The sequence below is a fragment of the Monomorium pharaonis genome, chromosome 1 (assembly GCF_013373865.1).
Source record: "Monomorium pharaonis isolate MP-MQ-018 chromosome 1, ASM1337386v2, whole genome shotgun sequence".
NCBI classification, from domain to species: domain Eukaryota; kingdom Metazoa; phylum Arthropoda; class Insecta; order Hymenoptera; family Formicidae; genus Monomorium; species Monomorium pharaonis.
The window spans coordinates 2,880,689-2,899,794 of record NC_050467.1 but is presented as its reverse complement, the minus strand read 5'-3'; the positions used below and the strand labels follow the sequence as shown (position 1 = coordinate 2,899,794).

At 41.0% G+C, this 19,106-nt stretch overlaps 1 protein-coding gene and 1 long non-coding RNA gene across 8 annotated transcripts in view; one reads left to right on the top strand and one right to left on the bottom strand.

Annotated features, from left to right (window-relative positions):
* Positions 1 to 19,106, top strand: part of LOC105832186 — a 546,626-nt gene that overhangs the window by 198,902 nt on the left and 328,618 nt on the right. The gene's annotated exons all lie outside the window — the stretch shown is intronic.
* LOC105833577 overlaps positions 12,161 to 19,106 on the bottom strand; it is a 76,062-nt gene continuing 69,116 nt past the window's right edge. Inside the window, exon 4 of the long non-coding RNA XR_004964911.1 lies at positions 12,161 to 16,373. This is a non-coding gene — a long non-coding RNA (uncharacterized LOC105833577). The remainder of the gene's footprint in view (positions 16,374 to 19,106) is intronic.

Genomic DNA, 19,106 nt, shown 5'->3' with positions numbered 1-19,106 from the left:
GCCGAAGCACATTGTGCGAGCGGTCCGTACCATGTAAACTCGCTCGCGTACACACATACGGTTTCCTGCATTTTCCTCGTTAAGGCCACTTAGGCCCGCCACCTTACTCAGCACTCCAAAGTGATAACTGCATCTTCGAATCGTTCGAAAGTGAAATCGACATGTCTTCAATACTTTGCGATGAACGATTTGCATATTGAATTATATGATTTTTTATTCAAATATACATATATAAAATTTTGTATATTTTTACAAAGGAAAGGATAATTTTAAAAATGCTTTTAGATTTTCACATATTTGTTATAAAGAATTTTAATTGAAAAATTTTATTTTACGTATGTATGTATATATATATCTGTGTACATAAGATTACTTCGACTTTATCATGATGTTTCGTTTTCATCACGGTACATATATTTTTTGCGGGCTCGCATTCTGGACTCTAATGACAGGAGAAAAATTATTGAGCGGTGGCGCGAGTGCAGTGCCCTAAAAAGCGTTTCTTCTTAACGAGCGGGATCAGCGACAAAGTTCTGAATTATGTTCCAACTTCTCGCGTCGGTCGATCTACGTCGCGCTTCACTTCGCGCTCTGATCGCGCGTATTGCATAATGACAACCGCTAAGGAAGCCCCGTAACTTTGACTGATACAAAATGGTAGGGATCCCCTGATTAAGGACTCTTTTGCAACGATCGGAGATCGATGGTCGCTCGCTCGCGACGGCGAACGAACGATTACGGCGACAAATAACTTTATTTTCGATTCGAGTTCGACACGAAGGCGATCGAAAGGAGAAAATGATTTATAGATCGGTTTGTCTTTACGAGATTGCCTAACCATTAGTTTTGTTCCTTACCGTTAGTTTTATAATAAATGAAAACTAGTTGAGAGACAATGCGTTAATATTTGTTAATGAAAAAAAGTGGAAAAAATGAAAAAAATATTTCTAAATGCATAAATATCTGACTAAAACAGAGATCACTGAATTTTCCGGTATTTTAATACATCGTTACATGAAATAATTGAAATTTTATGTTGCAGAAGTTTTATTCTATCAACGCTGTTATAATGAAATTCCATCGTAATGTAAATCAAACATTAAGAATTTATCTCATTAAATTTCACCGGCATCGTTAATTGCAGAATTAATTAACTTCGGTACCAGATTTTTATTGTTCTAATAGGTTTTTGCTCAGATCGAGTAGCGAAAATTCCTCTTATGTAATAAGGCGATCTTATTATGTTCGATTTGTCGTATCATCTTCCAGACCAATCGACGTAGTAGTAGACGTCTTTATTACTTATTCACTTTTTAATTAAATAATAATTCTCAAAATAACGATGAGAATAAATGACCAATTATATTGTCTAATACTCCAATAAAGGCAATATTTTTTCAAGAGGAACACTCCAGCACTCTTGCTATAAATTCTTGTGAAAAGCGAACTTGAATAATAAGATTCCGCAGCTCGACGATAATTTTGCGTAAAACTTGCCCAAGCAAACAAGAGCGTGGAATTTTCAATTTATTGAGCAAACGCGCTACCGTGAGGCTCTTTAACCGTCTATGTTAAGCGAATTATAGCATGGCCGACAAAATTCTACATTGCCATTAAAGATCGGAGCGTGTCCGCGTTGTTACGCGCACCGGCCGGCGTGTTTTCGTTTTATCGGCGGGCAGATAAGCGTGGAAGAATATTGACGTGCCGATGCCTCATTAACGCCAGCCACAATCGATACTGGGAATGCGTCCGTCGTTGCCGACGTTGAAAATAAATGCGCGTGTCGCCCCGCGTTCCGAAACGAACGGTGTCGTAATCGGGGTATTTGTACGAGGGACAGGAAATAATAAGTCTTTCCGAAACGGTCCTGTTTACAAGCTTTTTACGCGACCATCGGATTTTTCGAGATACCGCCGCGCGTATCTAATTTCTTGCGATACTAGAAATCGAAAGGTCTAATATAAGAAATAGATAAGCTTCTCCAGTTACTAAACATACAGATTTATGTGTGTTTAAACCTATCTTTCTCCAGTATTTTTCATGCCATTCTGACGACGAAGACGCTAATTCGTGAAGAGATAAATAAAATCGTACATAAAAAATCAAGAACCTTTGTTAATTTTAAAACCGAATTAATTTTTTTACAAAGATTATTTTATAAACTTAACACATGTGGTAAGATATATATATATACTGTTGAGAATTAACGTTAATTAATTTATTTTATATTAATTATGGCGCTCATTTATCTTTTATATATTCTTTCAATACACTTATATGTCTCCATCGTATTCGGAAAGGCATTTTCCGATTGTACGTGATAATTTCAACAAAAAATGAAAACTGGGATGCACAATAATGCAATTTGTTTGCTGGCAAACGTATTAGAGTTAATCCGCATCAATGAATTTACAAATGGTAATTGCAAGAATGCCCGCGTCCGTAAAGCGCCACGATCTTCCATCTCGTCTCGGATATCGCAACGGAGAGGCGACAACTAGGTTTATGCTCTCATCGGGCTCTCATTATTTTGTATATTCGACGGCACGCAGCCACGCATATGCAGATACTCACGGTCGGGTGTCAGGCGCGTGTGGGAGGGAACGTCTTTAATCCCGCCGCGCGTTAATCACTCGCAAATCACCGGAGCTTATTTTTCTTCTGTCTGTTCCCTTTCGACGTGGGTCTCCGTGGCGCGGGCTGGTCCACGCCCGTCGCGTAAATCGTCTCTCCGGACGAGTTCGCGCAACCCGTGAAATAGGAGGTTGGACCAGCGCCGGCGGTCGGAAACCGCGAGCGCGGAGGGTCGGTTAAAGACCACGCGTTAATCCAGTCGCTAAGTATTATTTAGTGTCAGCGACCGGTGACAAGTCGATCTAATTTATATTCCGGCTAGACGGAGGCGTCCTACGTTCGCAGAAATATACACCCGGCGAGCTACGTTCAGCAAGTTTCGGGCGTTTACGAGACGACGGTCGGCCCCGTGGACGTGCTCTCTGGAGACGTTCCAACTGCGTCCGACGACGGCAATGCAAATACACCCGGTGCGCATTCGCGATTCCGACTCGAATAGATTGTGCTATACGCGAACATCTCGAATAAATTTCGTGCGACGCGAAATTTCCGATGCGAAATTTTTGATGTTCACAATTTCTCGATATCCAGAAATATTCGAGTATCTTTCGCTCTGCACGAATAAGCGAACCCTATATACGCATGCACGTACGTATATCGATAACGTAATTGTGGTTAAAAAATTTGATATCACTTTTTATTCATGTAATTATAGATTAATGAAATTTTAAAATATTGTAATTTCGTTATATCCTGATGATCTTGTCTCGTGGTAATTTTGAAATAGCTTTTGCACGCGAAATGCGTGAACAACGCCTGAAATTCTAGCTCTAGGAATAATGAGTTTATCCAAGGAGACACGTTATTTATACAACTGTCTGCTACAACCACCGAATTTATGCATCGGCTCGATTCCGGCCGTTAATATCGTTCGCGATTTATCGCGCATCGCGAATGGCGACGATGCCAACGTTCGCGGCTTAAGCTTGGCATCGGACGGAATTCTGCATTTACACTCGCGCGTTACGATGACGCGCCTCGCGCGAGGAAAGGCGAACGGCGAACAGATCGGCTGGCTCTTTCGCGGTAATTACGCGAACGGGATTATCGAACGACCGCTTCGCAGTTTGGGTCGACGCCAAAATGACTCGGATTTTCGGGAAAACAACGACGGAGGTGACTAACGATTATTACATATTTATCGCTCGTTATAACGAGCTATATGTAAATGCGCGCGCGAGACAGAGAGAGAGAGAGAGATAGAAAGAGGGAGAAAGAAGGACCGCGCGCGCGCTTAATTAGCTTGGTACAAATGACACGACTATTACGTTTATAATAACGCGCATTACGAGATAATACAAATAATTATTCACGCTCGTTAACCAGCATTTCGTCGATAAACCACGAGTAACGAACACCTTTCTACCTTTATCTCGAATAACGGGAGGATATATCGTTCTCATAACATTCAATTCAATTCCAAATATGACCAATCTATTTTTGCAAATAGTGAAACAACTTCCGTGTTTTATATTAAAGGTATCATTTTTATATTATATTTTATATTTTTTCATCATTAATATAATTTATAATCATTAAAAGCAGTCTCGATTAATCGTGCATTTACATAAAATTTGCATAAAATATTAAATAAAGCCCTTATTTAGATTTTATTTTTACCGCAGTTATTATTGCCATTTTTATACGATATTCTAAATTATTTCCAACATTCTCCAACAGATCTCGTAATTTGCACGTTTCAAATAAAAGTCGTCGTAAAGTCATGCGATTTATGTTCTTCGCAGATATAATCAGACTCGTACATAAACAAGTGTCGGTCGGAGATTTTAGGATTATTACATGAATCCTTACCCACTCTAACATATTTTGCTCTTTGAATCGGCTCACTCTCGCAGCCGTACTCCCGTCGCCTTGGAGCCGACGAAGGCGAGAGCTTCGACGGAGATTTCCTCGTGTTGCGGTTCGAGTGTCTGTGTGTATCTCTCACTCGAAGCCCGTCTTGTTTGCGCAACGCGGCTACTCGAGGGGACCACCAAGGGTCCGACACCAATCTCTCGGTGGAAAGAACAATAATCTCTGTAAGGCAAAGATCGAGGGACGCAGGTAGAGAGACGTAAGTATACGAAGTAATTTCGTGAAATTCCGGAAAATACTTGACGAACTGTGCGCATTGTGCGAGCATCCTTTACTTCTCTCGTAGCGTTTCGAGCGAATACACATTTACGCAATACACTCTTGGAATTATATAAGGATCGCACTTGTTATCCCTGCACGCGAGAAAAGAGAGAGAAAGAGAGAAAAAAAAACAGAATCAGGTTCAGCCTCCGCAATCAAACAACGATCCACGCCCCTTAATGACCGAGTGACTGTTGTTGCTCCTTGATTCGTTTCGCGGGGTGTGGCGGTTCGTTCGCGTTGCGTGGGGTTGAAACAGCTGCGAGTGACACCCCTATGTTGTACCCTGTGTCGTGGTGTTGCTTCCTACCTCTTCTCTCTCTCTTTCCCTTTCACGGCCCTGTCGCTCTCCTCTCTCTCTCTCTCTTTCTGCATCTCGCCCCTTTCCCCTCGACAGCCCTATACATAATTACCGGGTCTACCACTCGCGCCTGCGAAATTTGCATTATCGAGCCGCCTCTCGTGCGACGGGCGGGGTCGAAATCCTGCAACGTGATTATTAAGGAATCAATCACACTCACCCAGGATCTCCTCGTTGATCGGGAAGACTCGTCGCGCGAGTACCGTCATCGTCCCCGATTCCCATTGTGCCCGCTAATAGGATTTCAGGCTGTTTCAGCCGTTACTTCGTCGACGTTATTTCAAGGGATCGAGTAGCGAGCCGCGCCCAGGATTTCGAAGGCGGGAGAGATTAGTTGGGTGTCGCGGAAAATTCGAAGACTCCTCGTTTGAAATCACGCGAAAATTTATTCACCCATCAGCCCTACGTTCAAATATAAGTTTTGCAGTTATTGATATACATTAACTATGATTGTTTTAACAATTAAACAAACTGTTTTGTTAATATCGAAAATTAATTGCATATACTACAATTGCTTGCTGTTTCTCAATTAAAAAATAAAATAAAATGTAAAAACAATATAAATACAATATAATCAAACTCATGATATTTATAAGTTACACAAAATAATTTCTTAGTATACGCTCTTTGGACCGCACGGTCCATAGTTTTTTCTAACGTTTCTCATACAGAAATCATTTTCGACTTCCCCGAAAAGCAAGTTTTCCGTCCGCTCCTAGATCCACTAGAATGTTTCTTTATTTATAAGCGTCCGCTGTGTTGCCTCTCGATATGTAACCATTAAGCGAGAATAAAGGCGGAAACCGGATTCCCGCGTGACACTCGAGCGTAGCAACAATGCACACAGCAAACGGAACTTTCGGATGGATCCTCTGGACGAAGCGTTATTTATTTTACGCTTATTTTACGCGGCGCGGCGAACGATTCCAACGCTCGAGAGTCGAACTGCGGATGTAGCTGAAGCTAGCAGCCAAAGGCAGCAGCCAAACGTCGAGCGGCCAGGGCCGAACGTCATATAAGCGTTTCCAGGGGGCACCATTCAATCAAACGTTAAAAATTCACTGGTTATGAGATTTTTAACAAACTTTGAAAAATTTGCATAGAGTTTAGTCATTATAATACATAATCGATCATTTGTGACAAGATTTGTAATTTACCAATTGTTATAAATTTTTTAAACTAATTTTTATCTCTTTTTGCGCCTCACGCCTAAACGCAGAATACGATTTCCACCAAATTTGACTGGAAATATCTTGTCGCACCGCACAATCGACTGATCGATCATTCGCAAGAGGACGTGCATTTTCCTAATTGTTATAAATATTTAAAAAATTGACTTTTATCGTTTTGTGCGCCTCACGCCTAAACGCAGAACACGATTTCCACCAAATTTGACTGGAAATATCTTGTCGCACCGCACAATAGACTGATCGATCATTCGCGAGCGAACGTGCATTTTCTTAATTGTTATAAATAATTAAAAAATTAATTTTGATCCTTTTTTGCGCCTTACGCCTAAACGCATGGTACGATTTCTTCCATATTTGGCTGGAAATATCTTTCCGTAACGTACAATCGACTGATCGATCATTCGCGAGAGGCCGTGCATTTTCCTAATTGTTATAAATAATTAAAAAATTAATTTTAATCGTTTTGTGCGCCTCACGCCTAAACGCATGGTACGATTTCTTCCATATTTGGCTGGAAATATCTTTCCGTAACGTACAATCGACTGATCAATCATTTGCGAGCGGATGTGCATTTTCTTATTTTGTTATAAATAATTAAAAAATTAATTTTGATTGTTTTGTGCGCCTCACGCCTAAACGCATGGTACGATTTCCTTCATATTTGGCTGGAAATATCTTTCCGTAACGTACAATCGACTGATCGATCATTCGCGAGAGGCCGTGCATTTTCCTAATTGTTATAAATAATTAAAAAATTAATTTTAATCGTTTTGTGCGCCTCACGCCTAAACGCATGGTACGATTTCCTTCATATTTGGCTGGAAATATCTTTCCGTAACGTACAATCGACTGATCGATCATTCGCGAGAGGTCGTGCATTTTCCTAATTGTTATAAATAATTAAAAAATTAATTTTAATTGTTTTGTGCGCCTCACGCCTAAACGCATGGTACGATTTCCTTCATATTTGGCTGGAAATATCTTTCCGTAACGTACAATCGACTGATCGATCATTCGCGAGCGGACGTGCATTTTCCTAATTGTTATAAATAATTAAAAAATTAATTTTGATTGTTTTCTGCGCCTCACGAATAAACGCGTGGTACGATTTCCTTTATATTTGGCTGGAAATATCTTTCCGTAACGTACAATCGACTGATCGATCATTCGCGAGAGGCCGTGCATTTTCCTAATTGTTATAAATAATTAAAAAATTAATTTTAATTGTTTTGTGCGCCTCACGCCTAAACGCATGGTACGATTTCCTTCATATTTGGCTGGAAATATCTTTCCGTAACGTACAATCGACTGATCGATCATTCGCGAGCGGACGTGCATTTTCCTAATTGTTATAAATATTTTGAAAAATTGATTTTTATCATTTTGTGCGCCTCACGCCTAAACGCAAGATACGATTTTCTCCAAATTTGGATTTTTCTAATTGGCATTTTTCAAATTGTTATAAATATTATTTTAATTAATTTTTATCGTTTGGAGCCGTGAAATTGCTACGTCTCTGTCGTCGGCTCTGGGTGCGGCAAAAAGCGGTAATGTACTTTACAAAAAAAATCGCTGCATTATTCTGGTAATCAACTATGTTTTGCAAAAATGCATTTTTATGAAAATTTCTTATATACGGTTAATTAAGTCGTTCTAGACTTCAAAAAATATTTTCGTAGAAATTTGAAGATAGCGTTCTTTGTATTTATCTGACTAATGTAATTAACAATTTAAAAAACCACTAAACAATTAATAACGATCGCGAATGAAAATCTCATGACCAGGGTATTTTTAACGTTTGATTGAATGGTGTCCCCTGGAAACGTCTATATGACGTTCGGCCCTGGCTGCTCGGCGTTTGGCTGCTGTCTTTGGCTGCTAGCTTCAGCTACATGAACTGCGGAGGCGTTCGTCGGGACGTTGATCTGTTATCTTCCCACTCAGAAGTTACACACGGCATTTATTATTATTCACTGTTTCGGCTACTGCCTGGGCTCCACGCTTCGAAGCATTTATCGCAGCATCAGTCGCAGCTTTAGGTAGATTTGTACAAGCATTTGTGACTTTTTCTTTATGCAACGCGGTCGAGAGCATTATAACCGTGCAATTAATAAATTATTTCGCCCTTTTTTCCGGTGCAACAAAACGAGCTGCCGGACGTTGTTGGCGCTGTTACGCGGACAAGGCAGCCAACGTTGCAATTGCGACTTTTCGAATTTTTCTGTATTTATGAATTCTTTTTCGAGGTTCGCAGTTTCATTTATTTTTCTAACCCGTCAGCTCTTCCTCGAGCGGAAAAAACCGGTCTTTCACGTCACTCTTCATTTTTTTCGGCTTTCCGAGCCGCTCCGCGCGACATGCACTATGCATATGCACACGGCATATCTCGACGCGTAGATAAAATCGAATTAAAAGAATAATAATAACGCATTCTGCCTTCGTTTACAGACATTGTGCGCGGGAGAGAGTCGAGCATCTGTCGCGTTCTACGAGGGGGGTGCCTCTCCACCGTGTTCATGTCCATGGTGCGGTGCTCACGTACGCCCTTCTCGTATCTCCTCCCCCCTCCCCTCTTCTTTCCCCCTTGCCCTTTCCGATCTACACCCATCGCGCGGAGGCCGCGCGTGCCGCAAGGGCGGCTCGAACGAAATGAAACTGATATGTATGTAAATCACCCGTATCTCTATGTATGAGAGGCGGAAGCATTACGTATCCGCGCGCAAAACGCGTTACGTATCGCCCCGCGACCTCGCGCGACTTTATTCGCCCGTAAACGAGCGGAGCTATCGCGGTGCTAGCGCGAATTTACACGTCCGCCGCATCGAGCACGGTGGCGAGCGAGCGAAAAATGTACGTCCGGCACGCAAGATAAATCGTTTGTGCTTCAAGATTGATCCTCTCCCTTTTCTTTTCTAGAGTCCAATCTAAAGTCCATCTCTGGGAAGATTCGAAAGTTCTCTGTTTATTCGATCGCGATCCAAGACGAGAGAGCCGAGGCGCGTAAAAATGCGCCGTCGCGTCCCAGAGACGCGCGATAATTTTTGCGTCACCGCTTCCAGCGGATGTTTTGCAAATTCAACGTCGCGAATGAAAGATACGCTCCGGAGAGTGCACGTATGCCGCAGTCGCATCGTGCAATTCAATACGTTCGGCGCGGCGCGGCGCGGCACGGCGCGCCGATGCAGGCATTCGCGGAATTACCGGCGGTTATTATCCGAGCCGCGATTGTCGTTGTTATTAATCAGTCGTTAACGCTCCCCGATTCGCGTATCGCAATTTATGTCGAATACCTTGCGTGCGCGGTATATACGGGGAACGTCGACGCGTTTCAGGCAAAAGCGAGTGCGATGAAAGGCGAACACACGCAGATTGCGGAACGACATAAATTTTGGCACGGAGATTAAAATCAATTTAGATAATAGAATTGAACTTTGTGCGCGAGAAGCACAATGAGGACGCATGCGTGTCCGATGCTTCATTATAATAATACGCTATTAAATTCCGGAGGTCGCCTCGTGCGAATTAATACGAAACGCGAAAATATTCCGATTTCGCGTTTGCCATTATGATTATATTATTCGTTAAAGAATGATCCGAAAATCAGGAGTTTTTTTTTAGCCTGTTTTACGGTCTGCAAATTTTTAGTCGAATTGCATACCAAATAGTATGATAGGATATTGATTACAAAAAAATTTTTAATTGAGCATAAAAACGATTTTAGAGAAATGATAGGTCCAAGTATTCGAAAATCAATTAATGCATCAGTCTCATGTCCCTTGCTATACTTTTTGTATGTATTAATTATTTTTGTTAATATCGTATCCTAAGGTTTTTTTTTAGGTCGAAGATGAATTCGAAGAGAGAATGTCAAAATTTAAAATAGCTGACTTAATATGGTGGAAAGCCAGTCTGTGTTTTTATGAATTTTTTGATGACTGAAAAAATATAAATACATAGATCAACAGATTCTCGTTTGGCAATGATGCTACGTCAAATATCGGTCCCATGAAAAAGACTGGTAGCCACTCTCAGGTTTCTCTCTGATAGTAACATAATAGCGTATTATAAGAGTGCACATCTTACACAAAATTAAACAATGATTATTATTAAAATGACAGTGTGAAAGAAATATAATATTAATAAAGTAAAAATAACAGTTTATAAGTGATTATTATTATAATTAATAGTAGATACAAAAGGTACAGCAAGGAACATAAGGATAATTTCGAACATTTAGACCCTGATATCTCTGAAGCCGTTTTTATAGTCAGCTTAAAATTTTTTGGTGATCCCTATAAAATTTGATACCTATAAAATTCGCTAAAAAATTTGGGGACAACAAAACGAACAATTTTTGTGGTTACTCTTTCCGTGGAGTGCCTATAAACTTACGTCAGCGAATTTATATTTGATGAATGCATCTCGCAGCATATGGGCTCCTTTATTCGACGCGAATGCGTTGTTCGTTCGTCGTGTCCACGACGATCAAGACCAAGTTCCAATGGATATCACATCACCCTTATTTATTTTGTTTACTTTACGATAAAACGCTATCTGTGCAAACATCGAGGTTTTCTAAGACCGATTATCCCAACGTTATCTGACCGCATATGCAGAGTGTCGACTGGCATTGGATGCAACAACTGCCATTTGTTCCCGGTAGTCGAACGTGTTATCGAATCGTCTCGCATGGTCGCACCGTCTTCGTTATCGTAATGCAAACGCGCGTGGCAATATACGTGATCGTCGGAGGTGTAACGTTGTTGTCGTTGCGGTGACGCTAATCGTAATCCTCGCCGGATTGACACAAGCTCGCACACGCAAGGAACGCAGTATCGATTGCATGCGACATCGCACGCAGCTGGACGCTTCGACTTCTTCGATATCGTCACGTATGGGTATCTCGCAAGAGTCCTAAGTGTAACAAAATATGCAGAGCATTTTGTCCGCGACTAATATTTTAAAGATCAACAAATTCGAGGTTCTTGCTTTTCTTAAATGTAGATGTAAGAAAAAGATTTTTAACAAACTTTTAATTCCAGAGGAATATTTAGATTTTCACATTTTTGTCAGAGCAATATTTAAATTTTCGGAATCGTAAAAGCGACTTGTGATAAGCCGGAAAAGTCGTTAGTTTCGGTTACCGATCTGCTTTTCAAGAGGAATCAGATTTTAGTGTCAGAAGGAGAATAATTGGCCCCGCGGGGGATGCCGATTGTAATAAATAGGAAATTCCATTGTATAAACAACTTTCTGCCGGATTTCCAGAATAAAATAAGATCGGCGTGTTCCCGGAGGGTCGCGTTTCCCTATGTCACCGACTGCTATTTTCTCGCTTACAAGCGCCGACTTGCCACTCACCGAAATTACTTTCACGCAATCGAATCCGACTTCGAGCCGCGATGACGCTGTCGCGCCGCGAGGGTCGAGACAACGCTCTTCGGAGACGCGCCCTACGATACACTCGACGCGAAACGAGATTAACCCTACAAATAGCACGCTCAGTCCGAAGAGCACGCGGGGTTTCCCCATGTTTCATGGTAACTTCATTTACTCCGCTTTCACATCGCATTTTAACAAATAATGTCTAATTAGTCGATGTTTACTTACAACCGCACCGAATTTTGCGATATTTCTCTTAATTAGTTCCAAGCCGTTGAAAAATGAGTCACTTTACAAGTCTCAATTGCTGTTTATTACGGAAGAAAAGCTCTCTCTCTCTCTCTCTCTTTCTTCTTTCTCTGCCTGGCAAACAGTTTGAATAAATGCCCGTGATTGAATCGGATGTGTGCGCATCTGGCTACTAAATAAGGGGTGGGGCCCCAGTTTTTTCATCGACTGCACGAGCTAGAGAGATCGAGCTTTCAATCCCCGCGAATCTCAAAAGCGCGCCCTTCCTCGTACGTAAATTCAGTCAGCCACCCGCGATTCTCTGCGGCTTCACTCTCTTTCGTCCCCCCCCTCCCTCCCTCCTCTCTTTCTTTCGACCTGATTTCCATCATGGGGTACAATGACGTTATATTACAGCAACCACTTTATCCTTTTCATGGGCTCGATACTAGGGAGTTTTTCAAGAAAAATGGCTTAGGGATAATATATCTCCGTGCAACATATAACTCGATCTAAAAATCACCCCTCTCCTCTTACCTTTCGATGTAGCACTCTTCAAGATTCGAGATAATACACGGCATTTTGTAGCGTTTGCAGAAAATTTCAGGAATGCTCCTCGCAAACTTCCGGTTAACTTTCCTCTTCTGCGAAAATCTTAACCGAATTATAATTACGAACTTTATATAGAATTGCAAATTAAGGGGACTCTCTCTCTCTCTCTCTCTCTCTCTCTCTCTCTCTCTCTCTCTCTCTCTCTCTCTCTCTCTCTCTTTCTCTCTTTCTCTCTCTGTCTTTCGGGGTAGACAAACTTCGGGAATGTAAATATATAACAAAATCTTATGTTGGTATTAATTTCAAGTGGTCCTTATCTTAAAAGCATAATACAGAGCTTAGTTACCATGATACGGAACGTTAACATTTGTGTAAAATGGCGTATAATTGAGTTTCTATCTTTAATGTTTCTAAAATTGTATTCAGAAAAAGTAAAATTTGATTACGCAGAAGTTGAAAAATCTACTATTTTATAAAATTATAAGAACATATACAACTAGGAGAATATCAATTTTTTATTGTCCACACACCGACAAATGTCTTTCCATTTACGATATTAAATTTTCAATTCTAAATTAATAATTCTAAAGTATTATTTATTCTCTGGAACTAGAATTTATTACTTGAAATATCGACATTTTGTAAATGATTCTATTCTCTCGCTAAAGTCTCTTTAAAGAGAAACAGAGCAATCGATCGATACAGCATTGGATTACTTACCCTTGCGGTCCTAGAGAGTTTTTACGCGCGTTCACTATTTCGCCACTTTCCCCATTTCTATTTCTGTTGTGGCGGAAGGGGCGAGCAATCTTTGGCGGGAAAACAACATGCCGAATAATATATCGGCATCGGGCCGGAGTTGGCGAGAAAGCGAGCATTAAGGGGCGAGACCATCTCGTTATCTATCACCCCGAACGCGCCACTCGCTCACAAGATGCGTTACAGGTTCGTTCAAATCTAGACCGAATCTACCGAATAATAAAGTAATGGTCACATAATGAAAATAAATTCTTATTGAAAATATAAATTTCATAACAAGAGCTACATTGGTTTTACAAAAATTAAGGTACAATGAACAAATTACAATTGATTAAAATCCGAATGATAAACTGACGATGAGACTTTATAATCTTTTTCTTCGGGACGTATTTTTGTCGTGCTAGCATTAGCGTTAAAACGTCGCTGTGACAAGATCGCTACGTTACGAGAGAGTCGTGAGATTCCAACGTTCGCGGATTCGTGTCCCGAAAGGTGTAAATCACATCGTCGTTGTCGACATTGTCGCCGCGCACGGTGCGACACGGACGAGAAGATTTTTCATCCGGCATTCCGTAAAGCCGTTAGTAGATCGCCGCTAACGCGAGTATCACGCTCGCTTTATCGTTGGCACGTGATTCTTTTGGAAACGGCCTGTAACCAAACATTCGCCACTCGGTCAACGTAGTCCGAAGTGAGCTTATTTACTGAAAAAGTAAGTCAGAATTACGTGAAGGAGTGCGAGCACGTGGCGTAAAAATTTTCCACAACTGCTCGCTGCCAAAGGTAATAATTCCAAAAATTCTTAACTCGAAGTTTTCCGTCGATTTGGGACTTCCTCTCGATTATTTTCCTGGGGGCTCTAAGGTAATCTTTTAACACGCCGCGGCTCTGCCGTTATCCTTCCAGCAGCGGCTGGATAAGCTTATTACAATGTTTTACATTGTCCCGCGTATAACTTCTGCTCTATCTAATCCTTTTTTGTCAGAGAACGAACGGAGATTCGTATCCGGCGAGAGAAAAAGAGAGGAACGGGGAGAGAAATGGAGAAAGAAAAATCGCGAGCGGTGCGGAGACCCTCCTCGTTCCTGCCTCCGTTTTCTCGGGGGACCGAAAGGTGCGGGGCCGAGAGATATCGCAACAGAACTAATCAACGCGAGGCGGACGCGGGGGAGGAGGGCGATTTCTCCGTCATTCGTCCTCGCTCCTCGCTCCGTCCCACTGGCCCGCCGGGGATAAAAAATAGTTCCACGCGATAATATCGCCCGGCGAGAAGATAAAATCCATTTCCCTTCGCGCCCCGCCGCTCTCGAGGGGACTCGCCGCGTTTTAATCTTGAATTTAAAAATGTTACCGCTTCTCCACTGTCCCCTCCCCCCTTCCCCCGCATGCAGAATCGAACGTCGCGATTCGGCACGGTGTAATAACAACGCGGCGCGGTGGCGTAACACCCCGTCGCGCTTTGGGATTTAAAGCAGCTTCCGACGTGGAAAGCAGCCCCTTTTAAATAGGGAGCAAACGACGGGCGCAAAGCTGCGTGATAAGACTGCGGGACTATTACGGTGGGATTTTAAGACGGGGAAAATACTAATAATAATAATAATAACCCCTTATTGAATGCGTGCAAATGTGTATGCAGAGCCTAATAAAAGAGATGTCGAGAATCAACGGTGCGTGTAAATGGCGATATTACAGTAATAACACCTGATTCAGAAACCTGATCCATTTTGTAACAAACATATAAAAACGCGTACTTTTATTTCTAAATATATTTCGTTTTCGAATTACAGTTGAATCACGTAGGATCTTTCTTTCTTTCTTTCTTGCAAGTCCGTTACCCCGCGGAGGAGACAAATTCGTGTCTTTGTAACGAGCTCATCCGAATTAACGACCGCTACAAATCGTTTAAGTATGTACTATGCCCTTTAACGTTGGCGTATCGTGTGTACGTTCACGCGAATCATCGTTACTACCGGGTAAACCGCCCGGGCAAACTCTACGCTAGTCGGGCATAATTAATTTGGGGCACGATTCGTACGAGCGCGCACGCATTGAACCGATCGCGGGATCGATACGCGATCGGGGGGCCACGCCGCCTCTAGCGCAAGCTCCCTTCGTCCCTCCCTCCCTCCGCGCCTTGATACCATATTCAAATCTCTGAATAGCGAGCGAAACGGGTAAACTAGGTCACGGGGCTGCGCCGTCTAAGGCGCACTAATATAATTAATGTATTTAGTACTTACTAATGCAGCGCATTGGCAACTAGGCAAGCGTGGCAAACCGGGACGGCTCCGTGTATTTAAGTGCATCATCGTCGTTCTTCCCCACTGTTCCAACGTACACTTCCTTTTGAAAGCTCCAAGCTCGTCACCGGAGTAAAAAGTTAAGATTCTCTTCAGTGAATTAATGAACGCCAAGTTAATTTATTCCACGTTAGCAAATTCGAATGGTAACAGATCTGCTCATTTTGCATTTTGTTCTTCTCTTACAGCCATTGTGCAAACATTGTAAATATATTTTTCAGACATACCTTCTATTAATCTTCTAGTCAATATTTTGTTTATTAGTTTTCCTGCTGCTGTCCATACATATAATGAAAATTATATAAATAAAATTATAATTATTTCGATAAAATCTAAATAAAATCTTTCCATAAGTCAAAATAAAATTATAATTATTTCTATAAAATTATACGGATTGCCATACTTTTTAAAGTTATTTTCTTTGCGCATTTTGCCGGGCAAGTGTTATTGCAAAAGCTCGAACAAAAATTGTTCTAATTTGTTACGTAAGCTGACTATTATAATCGAGTAAATCAATCGACTCACGCGCAATAGGGGCACTCCTCGGGCAAAGTGATTTGTTTATTGGTGCTCGACCGGCCGAATGAAACGGGTCGAAAGTTTCTGTCGTGCCCACTCGACTCTCCTTCGTCACTTCGTTCTCACTTCGAGCCAGCCGCTCTCACTCTCGATTCTGCACCCGTGTTCCGTCATTCACACGCTAATTCGTGACTCAGCCGAGCAATTAATCAAGTTCATTCGCATCGTTCGTGGTTTCCTACAGTTGATCACGGTCCGACCTTTGTGATTCGGTGTCGTAACCATGAATTTGTAACATCAACCTGACACCTACGAAATTCACGGTCGAAAGTTAACCGAGTAGCGCGCAATCGGAATTAACGCGGTGTTGCGCGTACATATAAAATCGTAACATTTTTAGTATTACAATATTACGTTTGTTACACGTTGCGCATTCTTTATTCTCTACAACAAAAAAAAGGTATCCCGCGTTATTACATTAACTCGAGTCGTGGACGCGATGCATAATGTAGTTTAATATTAATATTCATTACCGCATACGAATGAGCTGTAATTGATGCAGCGAATAATGTCAGTTATTACAACAGAGTGTTGCTATTATATCATAAGCACTCGAAACTTCCATCGCGGTAATTCGAGGGTACAATTTACTGCTGCGTGCGATGCGGCGCGAGCAGTGCAAGCTGCAGCTAAACCGCATCGCATGCGAAAGACGAGAATGAACTCCGATGTCAGTAAGATTGTTTTAGGGATCTCCCCAGGCATCAACTGCTGTTTGTTAAACATCGTTCAAGCTGTCGTCATGGCTGCGGGTGCTCGAACATGCGTCATGTTTGCCACGCGTGTGGGAGAGCTTGTGTGTTCAAAGCTCACACGCGTAATAAATGCGGTTGCCTGAATCTTATTTCGCTTTAACATTGAATGCAATTTCGAAACGTACGCGTGCGGACTTATCGGCACACTCTTGGCTCACGAATTCGTAGATGCCAATCTTTCATTCTGCTAGCAATTGAAAAACGAATAGATTTGAAATATACGAATAAATTAAACAAATTGATTTTATGGATTAGAGACGAAAATTAGACTTTTGGTAGGAATTTTTATTTGTGTATTCTGTACTATTCTACACTAAATAAAACCAAATTTTATTCATATTTAGAATTAAAAAAACATTTTGAAGTGAAATTTAAATTTAATTTAAATGAAAGAAATAGCCATAATCTCTGTGCTAAACCTGCAATCGTATTTAAACTCGTTGGATAGAAGCTTCATTATAGGATATTCACGAGGTGTCCTTTATTTTTCGACCATCTCTCTTCTTTTGTCCGTTCCATCCGGTGCAAACCTCTTAATCCGCGATTAAACCCGCGACAGGGACTTATCGGCGCTAATGAGGCGGTAACGAGAAAAATCTCGAACTCGAGATTATCGCGATCGCCAACCGTATAATGTTATGGACTGTTACTAACGGCATGCCCTTTTTCATCGAGTCAGTTCTTTTTTTATTAAGAATCCGTCGCGAGTGGGAATTACTTTTGTTCCCGTAATTGGCGCGCGGGCAGACCATAAGTTTTATGTTATCGACAGTTACTAATGATTCCTGTTCACCGTGCCCTTTTAACGTGTCATTACAAATATACACTCTTTTTCGCACAGACTCCGTCTGCGAATTTAACCAGCGAGGAATAATTTAATTGCGATTGCGAGATTTTACAAAGTTTACGGAAAGAATACTCTTTTAATACGCATATTTCTACCGTCTTTACTCTCTTTGCCAGTAATATTGGATAACATCACATACGGTTTATTAAACGAAACGAATTTTTATTATTTATTATAATTCCGCATATAAATGTTTCATACTCTTTAGCTGGCAAACGCACTAGTTAATTGTAACTTATCAGTGCCTCCGTACTTTCAGTGAAGGTCACGGGTAGATTATGTTAATTTATCTATAATCGCAAACTCATGGGTATATAGGATATCCTCATATTCACGTTCACATATATAGTCTTCTTAAAAACGCTACGGAATACAGAAATATGGATCATAATATCGATATAATCGCGGCGTAAGCTGATCTCGCGCCGCTATCGTTTTTTTTTCCCGTTCGAGGGAAATTGTCGAACAGCCCGAACGTCAACATTAGTTTCCGAAACGACAAGAGATCCATTAACATAGTGTGATTCATAATCGTTGTCCGTCATATCGTTCAGTTGGTTTAAGTATCTCGTTGCGCCATGAAACGCTGAATCGATGGAGCCTCCTGCGGGATCGTGAAATTTAATCGGTCGAAAAGTTCTTAACGATCGAAAAGCTCTTTCGCGACTTTAACTGTCGGAGGCTGTCGCAATAGATCCGATCGGATGAAACACCAGTAAAGTGAATGAGGGAAGAAAAGTCTCCGGTAAGTCAATTGCACCTTCGCTCGTTAACACCTCGAAGGCTTGGCGCAGAATTATGGCATTTTTTGTCTTACTATTCGTTATATATAACGGTTTTTATCTTAAATTGATTTCCTCATATGTAAAACTATCGGTTAACAAAAATATTAAAAAATACGCACAAAAAGAACAGTTTTACTGAAATATTTAAAAATGTGACTGTGAATATAAATTTAAAAAAAAAAAAAAAATAAAATTGAAGGATTTTCAAGCATGATGGGCAATGTTGCAAAAAGTTTCATGCTATTCTAATAACCAGCTTCATGATTATTTGCTACATAATTATTTTGATATTTGAACAAAATTATTTTCAGATCTACATCTAACTAATTTAGATATTTCAGCAAATTCTTTCCATATATGAACAAGTGTAACAAGAAAATTTACATTACGGATATTCTATTAAAGATTTAATTTTTTTTACAAAAAACACTTGATAAATGTCGTCCTATTTGTTTTCCAATTTGTAGACGATCATTAAACGTCCGTTGCACGTTAGATATGTTGCTCAATAAAATATGTATAAAAGAGTCTCCCACCTTCGAACCAGCAGCAACGCGAGTGTCGCACGCGGAATGTAACTAAAGTTAGGCTCTAC